Source organism: Eriocheir sinensis, chromosome 3 (genome assembly GCF_024679095.1).
Source record: "Eriocheir sinensis breed Jianghai 21 chromosome 3, ASM2467909v1, whole genome shotgun sequence".
In the NCBI taxonomy this organism is placed as follows: Eukaryota; Metazoa; Arthropoda; class Malacostraca; order Decapoda; family Varunidae; genus Eriocheir; species Eriocheir sinensis.
In genome coordinates this window covers 15938445-15955327 of record NC_066511.1, presented here as the reverse complement: position 1 = coordinate 15955327, position 16883 = coordinate 15938445, and the positions used below count along the sequence as shown (strand labels likewise).

Below are 16883 nucleotides of genomic sequence, written 5' to 3'. Positions count from 1 at the left end.
AAATATATGTGAGTTATGCTTTATGTGACCTAAACCTGTCCCTTGTTATGTACTTTCTTTACGAGTCTTCAGGTCCTTAGAAAGCCTCGGCTTAATGGACCTGGCTTAAAACAAAAACTATATTTGTAATTTACCAATATGTATATAGCTATTAAGCCAAAATAAATAATATCAATCTCTCTCTCTCTCTCTCTCTCTCTCTCTCTCTCTCTCTCTCTCTCTCTCTCTCTCTCTCTCTCTCTCTCTCTCTCTCTCTATCCTTATTCTTCTCCTCTCCCTCCTCTCCTCTCCTCCTCTCCTCTCCTCTCTCTCTCTCCTCTCTCTCTCTCTCTCTCTCTCTCTCTCTCACAATGCTGGAATAAGAGAGGGGTCTCCAGTTAAATAAAGGGAGTAGGAGGAGGAGGAGGAATAAGAAGAGAGGAACAAGGGCAGCTAGTGGAGAGTGAGGCGGCGGAGGAAGCCATACATTACTGCACAGAATTATTCTACGCCGAGCCCACCGTCGTTCCTGCCCACACACACACCTTCAGGATACCGAGTGGAGGGCCGTTGATTCGGATACCTGCGCGGGGCCATTAACAGGTAAGGAACGGCCGGGCGTATGTTGATCGTATTACCGTGCAAGACTGTTATCGGAGGTTATTAGGGAGAGTCGCCTTCACATTACGGCGTTACGGATTAGGGGTCATATTTTTGGCCGTCTATATTCTTAAATGCATCGGGCTCTCTTTTATACGATTACTTCCCAAGGCCACAGAGAAGATAAGCCGGATTTTCATAAGTGATTTTTCTCGCCATGGTGAATGCTGAAGTCGTGTACAATTACCACCACTAACACAAAAAAAGTCCTTGAAAAAAACAGCAACTTCTATACGAGAGGCTTTTTCAAACGGGTAAATTGAGGCGACGAGACCTTTAACCCCTTGGATGCGGATTTCCTACAAGAAGACATCACCAAGCTACAGGAGTGAAACAAAAAGTGGCTGCTCCAATTTAGTGAAGAAAAATGTGAAGTCATGCATCTTGGGAGGGGAAATCCAGCATATCAGTACCACATGAGAAACACTCCACTACCCACCACAGAGGGACAAAAAGACCTGGGAGCATATGTTTCCAGGCTACCAGTGAAGGCGAAACCCGTGCCAAACGCAGCGGGCGGGTTAAGAATACGGGTCTAAAACCTTTTGGCGCCCATACATATATTTGTCAAGGTTCTTCGTAGGCGCCGTGGGGCTTCTAGGCATAGTTTTATGACTCTGGTGGTATTTCGACCCTTCATCTGCACCGTGAACCTGAAAACACACTCAGAACAACCAAACTGATCTTTTTGGCCTTCGGAAATAGTCGATATGATGTGAGAGAGGCGGAAGCGTCTGAGAATGGCGCCCTTGATTCCTTAAGCTTAGTTGTATTTGGGTTTGAGGAATATACACACTTAGTTTCGTTGTTCCGTGAGTGGAGTCAGTGGTTGTGAGAGGTTTCGATGTATTTCCCTAAATCTTTGCTATTGTTGTTGTTGTTGTTGTTGTTGTTGTTGTCTGTGTGTCTGTGTAAGGGGAATGTAAAATGTGCACAGCAAGGGTATATGTGGGTAAGGGGACATGTGTGTAGGGGGAATGTGCGTGTGGGTGTGTGTGTGTGTGTGTGTGTGTGTGTGTGTGTGTGTGTGTGTGTGTGTGTGTGTGTGCGCGCGCGTGTGTCAGTGCGCGCGTCGAAAGGCTGCGTCTCCTCTTTTTCCTAGAGCAACAAGTAAGGTCAATCAAGTCGCCTTTGAAAATCTAAATTGGACCCATTAAGTAAATTGGATTCTACTCTTTGGGGAGCCCTTCGGTCCTGTATTTAGAGGCAGCGTGTGGTCGGTCGGGGCTTTTCTTCCCCTTCTTCCCTCCTCTCTCTTTTTCAACCGGGAATAAAAATACGGCTATCTCGAGGCTCCCTTCCTTGAATAATCCAAGACGAAGGTAAGTGCAAAACGGTGTAGGACAAACTTCTCTACACTGACTGATTGGATGGCTGACTGACTGGGACATTTTATACTCAGCATCACATCGGTTTGTTCCCTCCACTTTATGAGAATGGAAGAAAACTCAACTACGCGTCTCGAACGGATATCTGATGAAGAGTTCCTGTACATTTACAAGTCCAAGTCGAACGGGTAGGCAAGGACTTCTGAGGGTAAAAGAGGAAGTATTATGGTAAAGCCAGAAAAAGCAGAGAAATAAAGAATGTAGATGATTGGTAACCAGAGAGCACGGAAAACAGTGAAAATTAGACCAATTGAGGGCAGTACTAGTAAAATGAAACCAAGGACTATATTTCTGTCTCACTGTTTGCCTTTCTGTTGTCTCCGTTGTGTAAAAAAAAATAACTTACATGTGCGTGCATAAGAAACAGATAAAGGTAGAAAAGAAAACAGTCGAAAAGGAAAAGACTCATAAAACGACGGAGGAGTAAACGTAAAGTTATGCATAAAACATACACGGTTGGGAAGACCCTTAACCTAACAAACACTCGACTAAATTACGAATATCTCCTGGAGCGTAAGAAAACTACCTAGGAACCCTCAAAGAAGAGCTATATAGTAGGTCTAGCAGGTCGCCATTTGTGAAGAAGTATACGTTAGAATAGGTTAGATTTGCTAAGATAACGTTAGATACAATATACGGTTGAGTTGACTGGTGAATTGGTCCTGTTTAAGAAGTGTAATTTGTTCATATGAGAGAGAGTAGAAGATATGAGAATAGAAGATATGAGAGAGAACAGAAGATATAAGAGAGAACAGAAGATAGAAGAGAATAGAAGATAATAGAGATAATAGAATATATGACACTAGAAGATATGAGAGAGAATAGAAGATATGAAAATAGAAGATATGAGAGAGAATAGAATATATGAAAATAGAAGATATGAGAGAGAATAGAAGATATGAAAACAGAAGATATGAGAGAGAATAGAAGGTAATAGAAGAGAAGAGTTTTTTGGGGTCACACTGGCACAACGAAACAAAACACAGCTCATTTCACCGCACAAGGAAAAGTCAAACTCCACCTCCACCCACTCTTAAGGCCGCAAAGGAGCTCTTGGTCGTATTCTCATCTCCCGAACTGACGCCCACGCCGCCTCTCACGCGCTTCTTAAGGTGTCCCGCGGCGCCTATTAAACGAGGAATTCATAAGTGGGAGAAGGAAGAACAACGCCATTAGATTCGGTCATTACATCCCACGCACCAAGGTTGGGGTGATACGTGAGCATACGAGTATAGTTGTGTTATGCGTGGGGGATGTATGGATTGATAACTATGAAGGTGAGGTTGTGTCTGTGCGGTATTGGTGAGTTCGTGTATTTGAAAAGGTGTTAGTTGAGCATGTGAGAGAGGCGAATAGAGGGAAAGAAAAGGAGAAAAGTCATACAGCAGTTACTTAATCATATGAGAGAAGAGAACTGAATGGAAGAGGAGGGAAGAGGAGAGGAGAGAAAAGAAGAGAAGAGCAAAATAGAATACAATAGAACAGAAGAAGAGAAGAAAATAAGTAGATAAAATAAAATAAAAGTAATCCAGGCGTTAGTTGGTGTTATGAGAGAAGATAATAGAAAAAAGTGGAAAAGGAAAGAAACGAAAAGAAAGCAAAAATGAAATGAAAAAAGGAAAAGAAAAAATGAAAGAGAAAAAAATACTAGAAAAACGAACAGAAAAAGAAAAGAAGTCATACAGCAGTTAGTTAACCATATGAGAAAATAAAATTAAAAAAACTAAGAAAAACAAACAAAAAAACACTGCAAACTAGAAATACGAGAAAAGAAAGACAACAAGAGCGAAAATATGACAAAACGAGAGAGAGAGAGAAAGGAAGGAGCAGAAGTAAAACTAACAATGCCAGGAAAACAATGCCCGCCGTCAGGTGTCATTCAAACTTGCCGCCCGGAGAAGTGAACCTTGAACACAATTTTCGTGGCCTCAAAATATTTTCTCGAGGCTTTCACAACTTTGATGCTCCGGCAGGCAGGTGGGAGGGAAGGGAAGGGGTGGGTGGGTGGCGGAACAGGGGCAGGAGCTGATTTGGGCAGGATGGGGTATAGGCAGGGTGGTGGGCGGGTGGGGGAACAGGGGGGCGGGAGCTGATTTGGGCGGGATGGGGTATAGGCAGGGTGGTGGGCGGGTGGGGGAACAGGGGGGCGGGAGCTGATTTGGGCGGGATGGGGTATAGGTAGGGTGGTGGGCGGGTGGGTTGGCGAGAGACATGACTCCATACTAACTCATCCTGAAGTCTCTCTGTTTAAACTCTTTTCATTTCGTTAATAATTACTGTGTTTTTTCTTATTCTTGGACCACCACCTTGGCCTACTACAGTAACCTAACTCTATTTAATAAACTCTCTCTGTTGCTACTCTTTTCAGTGCGATAATAAATACTGCGTTTTCCGTTTGACTGGAGCACCGTCTTGGGTTGCTGCAATGATCTAACTCTTACTGAAGTCTCACTGTTTATACTCTCTCCATCGCGTTGAAAAGTTCTGTGTTTTCCCTATTCTTAAAAAACCACCTTGACGTTCTCATGTTGCAATGACCTATAGTCGAGCTGATAAACAGACAAGTGAAACTGAACTTAAATGGTATATCAGACGAAACCAGACGAGGAGTGCTTCCCCCGCCACAACGCCCTAAGCCGGAAAGGTGAAGTACAGGTTCCCCAACGTGACCAGGTACTTCCAGGTGCTTCAATTACCGGCCCCTAGTACTCGGCAGCGAGGGAGTGCCTGCTCAGTCTCACTCCAGAGCAGAGAGTGTGCAAGAACAGGGAAAGCACAATATATATCAATGCAGTGAACGGAATATAAACGCTGAGCCTTTAGAGAATATCTTGGTAAATGGGCCAGGCCACGCTATGCACCATTAGTTACTGAAGCGAGTGGAGATGTTTGGATGAAATCTAAGTGGTGAAGTGATAAAGAATGTTGGAAACGATATTTTTTCCTTAAGTTGTACGAGTCTTACCAAGGGACGAATAGACAAGAGCGGAAAAGACGGAGGGACACAAACACATACCCACAATAATAATAATAAAAAGGATAAGAAAAACGAGAACAAGAAGAACAAGAAAAAGAACAAAAACATCAGCAAGAAGAACAAAGAAAAAGCTCCTACAAATAATACAAAAGAGAAACAAAAAACAAACCAAAACAAAACTATCACATTAAACCTAAAAAAAAAGAAAACCAAACAAGATCAAGAAAATAATAAGCATCTCCTTTTACACAACAGAGAAGCAAAAAAACAAAACAAAAAAAACAAAACAAAAAATAACCATCACTTCAAACATAACAAAACCAAGACGACCAAATAAACAAGCAAGAAAACAACAGGACACGGACGAGGCCATCAGAGGTGACCCGCGCCGACCTGGAACACCTGCCCGTCATAATGAGGCTCCATGTCCAGGCTCATCAACACACCTTCATGGGGCTGATGATGGCTGGTCAGACGGCAACGGCGCCACAATATTACCAGTCCAGCCCCACCAGCACCACCACCACCACCACCACCACCACCACCACCAGCCATGCACACACGCCCCATCCCTTCAAACGAGCTATTAAAGGGACGGAATTATGTTTAGCACGACGAGGCGAGGTTGAAAACACCGCCATGAGGAAGGACACGGCGTACACGGCTTGTCAATGGCCGAGGAAGTGTATTTATGTCATTTTCTGTTGGTCTCTGTTTCGTATTAATTTCTCTTGTCTATCAAGAAACAACATCTTGGGTACATTTTTCTTGTTATATTTTTTTTCCTTAAGCCTGTGTTGTTCTTTTTTCCCATTAAATTGGTTAGTTGTAATGTTTTCATTCCCATGCACTGGAAAAATAAATATGTAAGTCTCGTTTTGTGTTGGTGGTTATGGTCGATCGAAATAAGTACATCAGTAGGGTATATTTCAGTTTTTTTTTTTTTAAGCTTGTGCCATCTTTTCCCGTAAAATAAACAATGATAGTATTTTTATTAATTCGCATGCACTATCAATAGAAAATGTGAACCTTTTTCTTTCTACAAATAATGGTTTGTTTGTTTTTTCGCTCGCATGCACTATTGAAAGAATATGTTTGAGCCTTTTGTTCTTTCCTTCTCTTTTGGTGGCTCATCTACATAAGAACAACGTTAAGTGTTTTCGGTATTACGTTTCAATCACAAGGGACCGATTACGCTTCGATAAATGCCGGAGCTCACACATCACGAGGGCTGAGAGAATAGGTACTCACGGGGGATCTGTTACAATTTTAAACATGACTATGAGCAAACCTATACTTCCAACTCACTCACAGAAGAATAATTCATCACGTCAATTGTATACTTTGAATGCTCACACCTACATCTCCAAATACCTCTCAACATGACACAGTTTGTGCTCGATCATCCTTCTATTTCTATATAAAAAAACGTCAATGCTCGTCTCTAGTTTTGCTACAGCCTCCAGCCAAGTTGCCACGTGTAATGTACTTGAAGATAACCATAAACTAACCTAACCATAACATAAACAAAATTTTCATGTTTCCGCGGTAAATTAAAAAAAAATGCAACCTTAGTAATGGAACTTATCATCTAACTTATTGAGTCCTTTGTTTATTGACTTGATTTTTGGTACAAGATAAAAGTCTTCATGTATATCCTTGGTAAAATCACATATAAGCACCCTCAATAACGTCAAATTATCTAACATACTGAGCCATTCTTTTACTGAGTGCTGCTACTAGTTCCTGCCTGTAATGTATTTGAAGATGGCCTAAATTGGTAAGCCTTTAAGACGTCCTCCAGACAGTGTTGCCATGAAAGGTTGAGAAGGGGAAATCTACAAAAATGAAAAGACAACATACACAGGTGGAAGCTCAGGACACCTCAATGAAAACTCGCTGAAGAGCAGGAAGGTAAGCAGGATAGACACGAAGGTCCCGGGCGTTCTGACTTAATCCCTGCACACACACACACACACACACACACACACACACACACACACACACACACACACACACACACACACAACATTTTGGTAAGAATGATTTAAAACAGTTACAGGGTGAAGTAAAGTTGGGGGCATACTCTACAGTTACGCGTGGCCTCCGTGCTCATCTCCGTCACAGTTTTAAAAGTACGTACCATGAACTCAAATTTACCTGTGACTAAGATAATAAGCGATGTTTTCGGATTGCTACATATGCACACACACACACACACACACACACACACACACACACACACACACCTTTTCCTTACACCAGAGATGAGATTACAAGCAGAATCTAATTTATCAGATGCGTCAAGAATGTCAACAAGACATAAAAACCATATTTCTCTCTCTCTCTCTCTCTCTCTCTCTCTCTCTCTCTCTCTCTCTCCATAATTTAAAGGGTATGTCCTAATTGCACCTTTGGTTGAAAATGATGGAGGAGAGATAAAGCAGAAAAAAGGAAGGAGAGAAAAGAAAATTAAATATAAGTAACGAAAGAAGAAGGAAGGGAAGAGACGAGGAAAGAACGAATAAAGAACAAACAAACTGACGAACGAACGAAGGGGGAGAAAGAGTAGGGCTGGAAAGGTGTACGAAGGATGAGTAGGAGGAGAAAACGAATTAAGGAAGGAAGGGATGAGAGGAAAAAAGAGACGGAGGCGAAGGGAGAACGGAAAGAAATAGAGCAAAAGTTTGGAGTGACAGAAGACTTGGAGGGAGAGGAGGAGGAGGGGAGAGAAAGAGAAAGATTAAAAGAGAAAGGGAAGAAATAAAGTACGTGAGAGGAAAGAAAGGAAAGAAATAAGACAAAAAGAAGGAGTGACAGAAGACTTGAAGAGAAAGGAGAAGGGAAGAAAAAAAAAGATAAAAGACAGAGATAAAGAAATAGACAGAAATAAAAAACAAAATAGAGCAGGAAGTCAGGGAAGGAAAATTAAATGCGTCAGTAAACTAATGAATGAGTGCGTGAGCGGGTGAGTGAGTGAGTGAGTTAGGAAGGGAAAGAGGAAAGAGGAAAAAACGGCTAGAGAAAAAAAAGGAGGAAGGGGCGAAGGGAGGAGGAAAAGGGAAAGAGGAGAGAAAGGTAAACGGAGGAAAAAAAGGGGGCGGGAAGAAGAGGAGGAAGAGGAGAGAGGAAAATGAGTGAGAGAAGAGATGAGGAAGGGATGGAGGGAAATAACCAAGTGGATAGACGGATGAAGACAGAGCAGCGAGCAATGAAGATTAATTCTGACCAAGGAAAAAAAAAAAAGGAGAACAAAAAGTGATATGGTGGGGATGAAGGATGAGAGAGAGAGAGAGAAAATAGGGAGTGAATTTTCACTGCTAACAGACTCCTAACAATTTTCTCTCTATCTACAATGTGTGTTGTTCGTCTCCATTACTATCCTCCTCCTCCTCCCCTCCTCCTCCTCCTCCAATACAAACATCGGCAGGAGTTATTTCTCAAATAGAGTTGTTCGCCACTGGAACAGCCTTCTTTCAAGTGGTTGGCAGAGACCATCAACTCCTTCAAAAACGCATTGATCGCCACTTTGCTGCAACAGGTGTGAACTGAACGTTTCCAAGAGTAGGTACTAAGTGCTTTAATTCTTCCCTGCAAGCCACTCCTATGGCAAATGGATTGATTAAATCACTGAATGCAGGCAGCCTAGTAATGAGCCAACAGGCTTTCTGCTGCCTGCTAGTCCATGTTTCCATGTTGTTTCCTCCTCCTCCTCCTCCTCCTCCTCTAACATCTATTCTAACTCATTTTTCATTTGTCTACTTTTCTTTACAACATTTTTTGTGTGTGTAAATAAATAGAAAAATACAAACTACTTTGTTTCTATATAATAAGTACCGGCTTCCTTATACCCTGCCCCCCCCCCCCCCCCTCTCTCTCTCTCTCTCTCTCTCTCTCTCTCTCTCTCTCTCTCTCTCTCTCTCATCAACAGGTGGGTACACACCTTCGCGTAAGGAAGACAAGAAATTCTTTATGTCGTTGACAATCAGATTACAGAAGAGAGAGAGAGACATAACACCAGTTAGACGCAACACACAGCAACACACCTGCAACACAGAAGGAAAGACACGTTAGAAGGTAAAAAAGGTGTATTATCATTATCATCATCATCATCATCATCATTAGTAAAGGAAAAGATGAAAGGAGAAAACGCGTCTGCTCAAAAAACCAAATAAATAAATAAAACAATAATATATAAAGAAATAGTAAAAGTAAATAAAAAACAGAGCAGAACGCCAATAGAAAAAACAATAAGTAAATAATATGAAGAGATTCCAGTGAGAGAAAAAAAAAAAAAAAAGAGGCCTGCATGACAGACATTGCCAACGAAATAAAGCGAACGCCGAAACGATTTATTTATATACGTATTCCGAGTATGGCAAAAACTAATCTGGAGTGGGTAAAAAGAAGAGGCATGAATTTTATCGGGGTTTTTTTTCTCTGTTTTCCGGCTTCAAGATTAACCTGTGTGTAAACGGAAGGTGAAGTGTGAACAGGTGCGTGAGGTTGGGAAGGAGGAGGAGGAGGAGGAGGAGGAGGAGGAGGGAGGGAGAGAAAAAATAAATATGAAATGGTTGCAATATTGGTTGTAACGGATGAGATAAAAGTGTGTGTGTGTGTGTGTGTACGAGAGAGAGAGAGAGAGAATGATTGTTAGGGAAGGATGAAGCGGCTTGAGGAGCGAGAAGAGATTACGCCGAATGTAAAAACTCGGCTAAGAGGATTGACGAATGAAAAGGATGAAAATGTTAAAATGTTCGCGGGGAGAAATTTCGTGAAAAAAAACACCCGGGAATAAAACTGTTTCCAAGGACACAGAACCATGAATAGAGGAAAATAAGTGTCGCATGTTGCCGTAGAAGAGCTGAAAACCAAAATGTAATGTAGGTCACGTCTTGTTTATGGTTTTATTTTTCAGGGGTGTGGAGTCGGCGTCGAGGTCGGAGTCGGTAAAAAATATCTCCGATTCCGAAACCTTTACGACACTTGTGATGTTGTGTTGCTGGGTGTGGTGTAGTGTGTTAGGGCGTGGCGGGGTTTGATTTGCCTACCACTTTACTGCTGACGAGGGGAAGGGGGAAGGGGAGTGGAGCCAAAGTCGGAGTCGCAACCTAAATAAATAAAGTTGGTTTTATAAGACACATGCTTCTCATATCAGTTATTCCTAAAGGTCAAAAAGTGGGTCAGTCGGGTTCTGATGAGAGTTTCAGGTTCACGGTACAGAAGAAGGGTTAAACTAGCACCAGGGTCGCAAAACTACTCTTGGAAATGCCCACAACTCCTACGAAAGCTTTGTCAAATATGTGTTCTTGGGCGGCGAAATGCTTATAATGCGACCCTACTAGCTAAGGGTCGCATTATAAGACATTTCACTGCCAAAACACATTCATTTTGATATATCAAGTCATTTTGTATTCTTCCTTGAAAAGATTCAGTTTAGGTGCAGGTGTAGGGATGGAAAAAAGGCTTGCCAATCATACAGAGGACAGGAGCAGTATCGAAAGTGACGTCAATAAGGTTTGAAACGAGTCTTGATCCTTCGAAGCTGGTGGTGCATGCTCATGGGTGACGGAAAAAAAGATTGCGAAGGAAGGTTTTTTTTTTGTGTGTGTGTGTGTATCTCAATAACAAAAGCATACCGGAAACTAATGCTTGGTGATATGTAGTCTCTTCTTACTGGAAAAAATATGTATAAAAAAAAACAATAATCGGATTAAATTGAATAGATAGCAAGAGGTGCTTATATTCTTCACTAACAAGGAGGCAGGTAACTATTGCTTCGTAACATTTGGTCTTTCTTTTTCAAGGTGGGAAAAAAATTGTACAAATAAAAATACGAATAAATAACCGGATGAAATTAAATAAAATGTGATGTTATTCCCTTTCTTTCTTTTCTTTTCCCCATTTTCTATTCTTCGTTGCACTTCCTTTCGTTTCCCTTCCTTCCCTTCCTTTCTTTTATTTTCTTTATTCTATAGTTTTTTTATGAATTTGAGAGCTAAGAAATTAATAAACGGATGAAATGAAGTAGAATGTTATGCAATTCCCTTTCTTCCTTCTCTTTTCCACTTTCCTTTCCCTTCTCTTCCTCTAGTCCCCTTTTTTTTTATTTTCTTTATACTTTTTTTAGGAATTTGAATACTAAGAAATTAATAAACGGATAAATTAAATAGAATGTGATGTCTTTATCGTCCTCCTCTTCTCCTCTTTCCTTTCCTGCAATTCACTTCCTTTCCCGTCTCTTCCTCTCCTTCCCCTCCTTTATTTTCTTTATACTTTTGTTTTAGGATTTTGAGTGCTAAGAAATCCATAAACGAATGTAATGTCTTTCCTAATCTTCCTCTTCTTTCCCCTTTTACCTTCCCTTATTTTCACATCACTTAACCTCCCTTTCCTTACCTTCCTTTCCTTTACACTTTCTACTCTTTATACCTTTTCCACTTCCCTTCATTTCCCTTTCTTTCCTTCCCTTCCTTTCTTTATACTTTACACACTTTATGCTTCTTTCAGTGTTAAGTGATGTAAAGGAGGAACATCGTGTATACACCAGACCTGCATAAGACTACCAATGAATAAGAAAAACACGATGAGGAGATTCAGGGTGACTGTTGTATTCGTAAAGCGAGTCACAAATTGGCCGGTATTATGACACTTTCGCTTCTCACATCACCTATTTCTAAAGGTCAAAGAGAGGTTCAATCGGGTTCTAATGAGTGTTTCTTTAGGTTCACGGTACAGAAGAAGGGTAAAACTACAACCAGGGTCATAAAACTACTCTTGGAAATGTCCCGAGCTCCTACGAAGGCCTTGTCAAATCGGTGAACTTGGGCGACGAAATGTTTAAAAATACGACCCAAAGACAGAGAAACAAAGGCAGAACACAGCCGGGCACTCAGGGGGGCACGCATTGACTATGGACGAGGGACATGAATCGGGCGAGAGGTAGAAAAACCGAATCAAAGAAAAATAAAGCGGAAGCCATTCTTTTTCTCTTCGCCTTTGTTTATGGTGAAGCCGCTGGGGAATGAATAAAGAATGAATGGCAGTTCCCGAGAGAGTAGTATGCGAAAGTTTAATAATAGAAGGTTGTGAATGATGGATAAGGTTAGATGTGGAGCTACTTATTATGAAGGTGGAGAAGGTTTTGCATTATTAAAAGGGTAATAATCATGATGGGTTCGTGGTGTTGAATTTGTAATGCCGTTGAAAAGGAAGAGAAGTGGTGGTAGAAGAAGAAGAAAGAAGAAAAGAACAAGAAGAGCAAGAACAAGAACAAGAACAAAAACAACACGAACAAGAAAAGCAAGAAAAAATAGTTAAAAAAATCAAGAAAGAAGAAAAAAAAAGACAGCATACATTAAAGACAAACAAAAGAATATCCCGCACTGGTCAAAGCAATAGCAAGAAGAATAAAAGAAAAAACACCTAACAAACACACACATACAAAAAAAAAACTGATATACAAGAGAACCAGTAAGAGGCTCCATTAAGTAACGCAACCAGCCACCCACTCAACCACCCAACCAACCATATAATTCATAAGCAGGAGAGGGACGTCAGCGTTACATGGGAGCGGTCGGAAAGTCGAGGCTTCTTCTTCTTCTTCTTAGACACTTTCGCTTCTCACATTATCTATTGCTAAAGGTCAAAGAGGGGGTCAATCGGGTTCTAATGAGTGTTTCTACAGGTTCATGGTACAGAGGAAGGGTCACACTATCACCAAGATCATAGAACTACTCCTGGAAATGCCCACAACTCCTACGAAAGCCTTGTCAAATTAGTGTTCTTGGGCGATGAAATGTCTTAAAATACGACGCTACGACGAGGCAAGAGTGTGTGTATATATATAGGCTGGCAGCAGACGGGATGAGGAACACGATGTCGATGATAAGTAACACATGTGGGAGAACGTCAGAGAAGGAGAAGGCGGCGAGGGAGGGAGGGACCACACAGCGACACAGAGAGAGAGAGAAATGTACAGCGCTGGAAGGTGATGTGACGAGGAGGAGGTGGGAAAGGAGGTGAATATAGCATGAGGTGCGCTGAGGTGAGAGGAGGCTTGGGGGAAGGAATGGAGAGGACGTGGGTGGTGGTGAAGTTATATATAGCGGGGAAATAGGAGATGAAGAGAGTAGATGTGATGGAAGGTATGGTATGAGATGCCTTGTTAGAAGTCTTATGGAAGGAAAGAAGAAGACGCAAGTAGTGGTGATGGAGGTTTATAAAGAGAGAAATAGGAGATGGATACAGGAAGAATGGTGAAGGAAATATAGCTTTGAGGTGACGGACAAAAATATGGACAGTGAACCAAACGTGTGTCTATGTGTTCAAACGTGATGTGACGGGAGAAACAGACGTGAGATGAGGCGTTTTGAGGTGAATTGAGGTGATAGTCATGTGCAAGGGAAGAAGCGACATACATAAGAGGTGAGGGAAGTACTAGTGACCGATGACCGTGAGGGAAAGTAACGGAAGGAAGGAAGACGCATTTGAACCATAAAAAAAATGTTTGTCCAGGTAATATGGCCATGAGGGAGGGAAGGAGAGATGGAGACATGAGTGCTGAAGGGATGCTGGTGACCGCTGATGCTGCAGAGGGTAAGAAGATGCGTTTGACCCAGAAAATGATGTTGATAAGATGTGGAAAGAAGATGAACACGAAGATGATGCTAGTACTGGATGTTGAGGGAAGAGAGGATGACGACGATGATGATGTGGTAAAAATGAAGATGGAAGAAGTGGCTATTGTGTTTGAACCTTAAAAAAGACGTTACGGAAATGATGAAAGTGAAAGCTTGAAAGAGGATGATAATACTGGATGTTGAGGGAAGTGAAGACGACGATGATGATAGTAAAAGTGATGATAGAAGTGGATGATGCGTTTGACCGATATATAAAAGATGCAGCGCAGAAGAAGAGGAGAATAAAAAGGAAAATAATGCTAATACTAGATGTTGAGGGAAGTGAAGATGAGGATGATGATGATAGTAATAAAAAATGAAAAGGATGACAGAAGTGGATGTTGACAGAAAGAAAGCAGACAAGATGGATACAAATAAAATTAAAAAAATGGCATAGATATGAAAAAAATTACCGCATGGATGAAGATAAAGGTGAAAAGGGTGATGATAGGGAATGGAAAATAAACGAATAGGTGAAAAAAAGGAAGCTTTAGAACATTTGAGGTATAATGAAGCAACTTGAGTGTTTACTGTACCTTTATACTGTTAATTAACTTACACGCTTAATAAGATAAAGGGTTCTGGTTTATTTGATTGGAGTGGGTGGTATTATTATTGTCATTATTATTATTATTATTATTATTATTATTATTATTATTACTGCCACCATTATCATAACCTGCACTTTCGTTTTTCTTTTTTCATCCATATTCTTCCACTTTCAAATCTTCTTCCATCACTCCATCCACTAACTTCTGAGTCTCCTTCCACTTAAAACTCCACTTGCTTTCATCCACTTACTCCATACCGTCTATCGAAAATAATAACTTATTCCCTCACTCAACCATATCACTACCTGAGCATAAATTAATCATCTCCTTCCCTTGCACAGTACCATATTACGCTCTCTCTCTCTCTCTCTCTCTCTCTCTCTCTCTCTCTCTCTCTCTCTCTCTCTCCTTTAAACCTCTCTCTCTCTCTCCTCAACTCCTTCCTCTCCTCATCTTCCCCTAATTCCTTCCCCACCCAGTGCTTCTCCTTCCTTCCTTCCTCTTCCTTTCCTCCATCTCCTCTCATCCACTTCTCGCCTCCACCTCCCGCCCTGATGGATGTGCCAAAGGAGAATCGGATGAAGAAGTCAAAACAGACACATTCACAGGCAAACGTGGAAAATTAACATCTTGAGAAGGAGGAGGAGGGAGGAAACATGGAAATGCAGGCAACAGAAAGCCTATTGGCTCATTACGAGGTCGCCCGCTTGGGTGATTTAATCTGCTCGATCGCCACTTGGGGCTTGGTGAGCAGATGAAAGCACCTCGATATTGAGGAGCAGATGGAAGCCCCTCGTTATTCAGTTTACTCCCGACGCAGCGAAATGACGGTCGATTCTATATTTGAAGGAGTTGATGGTATTCGCATTCACTACTTCTGAGGGAAGATTGTTCCAGTGGCGGATGACTCGGTTTGAAAAGAAACTCCTTCCAATGTCTGTGTTACATCGACTCGACTGAATGGGTAAACCGTTATTTCTAGTTCTTGAGTTGGTTTGCAGTTCAAAGAATTTGGAGTAATCGACGTTATTGAACTTTTTTAGATACTTGAAGACTTGAATCATATCCCCTCGTAGGCGTCTTTTCTCCAATGTAAAGAGATTGAGTCGCTTGAGTCGTTCCTCGTACGGTTGAGCCCTGAAGGTTGGAATCATCTTTGTGGCGCAAGGGGGGAGTAACTGAGTATGTGTATGTGGATGAGTGAGTGAGTGAGAATAAGTGAGTGAGGGTCAGAGGGACATAAGGCTTGAAAGTAAGTTAGTATGAGTGAACGGAATATTGAAGGCGTGAATAAGTGTGTGTGTTGGTGGACTAGCTTCAGAGTGACTGAGTGTGTGTGAGTGAGTAAGTGAGTAAGTGATTAGCCTCATACAGGTGTGTTTGACAGACAGAGGAGGAGGAGGAAGAAGATAAGTAATGACACGCATCTCTCATTATGTCTTAGTATAATAGTAATTTCTTCTCCTCCTTCTCCACTTCCTCCTCCTCTTCTTCCTTCTTTGGTATTGATAGGAAGGTAGGCAGGTGTGTAAATTATATATGTAGTCTGTCAAACACACCTGTATGAGGCTAATCACTTACTCTCTACTCACTCACACACCTCCCTCACTCTGGCTAGGCCTGCTTACACACACTTATTCACGCCTTCAATATTTTCCTTTCTACTTTACCTATTCACTCACACACGTATGAAAGTCACCCCTTCATTCACTTAACTCATCCACTCACACGCATACTCGTCACTCCTTTATTCCCTCATTTATTATTCACTCAACCCATTCACTCATTCATCCATTCACACACGTACTCAAGTCATGCACTCCTTCATTCGCTCATTCATTATTCACGCACGCACTCACTCACTCCCAAACATGACTTCGGGTTCCCAGAAGAATTCCCTCGTTGAAATGAATAACGTACACACTCTCATATCACATTCCAACTTGGCATATATTGTAACTGCATTGTACTGTGTGTGTGTGTGTGTGTGTGTGTGTGTGTGTGTGTGTGTGTGTGTGTGTGTGTGTGTGGTTATCTATCTCTCTCTCTCTCTCTCTCTACCGAAATAAACGAGTATATACAATTTAAAAGACTGTCTAGGCGTATCTGCTGCTGTTCGGGTGTAAGAGGTACTCCCTGCGTCTTAATATTACCATTTTTTACACAGGTAGGTTCGCTTGAGGGCGCTTCAACATCAACAGGTACCATGGCCAAGTATGCTTCATTTCGGATATTTTCTTTTCTATTTTAATTTAATCTTTTAACACACATGTTTGGTTTAGCTAAGACATAGGAAGTGAAGTCAAGAGAAAGGAATGGAAAGGATGGGAAACCAAAAGAGGTAGTGGATGGAAGAAAAAGGGAAATGAAAAGGAAGGGAGAGGCAAGGAAAATAGAGCTGTATAGAATGGAATGAAAAGGAAATGAAAGGAAGGAGTATGAGAAGGGAAAAAAGAGAAATGAAAGGAGTGAAATTGTTGATTTTATTCAACTCTATTATTAACCTGAAAAGAAGAATTCCACTACAGCAAACGTTTTAAGTTATGTACGGGTAGAAGATACTGTAAATGAGATTGACGGAGAAAAAAAATAAGAAATGATAAAGAAAAAGAGGAAAAAATAAACCCAAGGAAAAATATCATAGGTC

At 41.3% G+C, this 16883-nt stretch overlaps 1 protein-coding gene across 1 annotated transcript in view; it reads right to left on the bottom strand.

Annotated features, from left to right (window-relative positions):
• The window catches only part of LOC127005710 (uncharacterized), a 159497-nt gene extending 150447 nt beyond the window's left edge, over nt 1-9050 (bottom strand). The window contains exon 1 of the transcript XR_007758880.1: nt 9023-9050. The gene's annotated coding sequence lies outside the window, so the exon portion shown is untranslated. The remainder of the gene's footprint in view (nt 1-9022) is intronic.
• Between the last annotated feature and the right edge of the window lie 7833 nt (nt 9051-16883).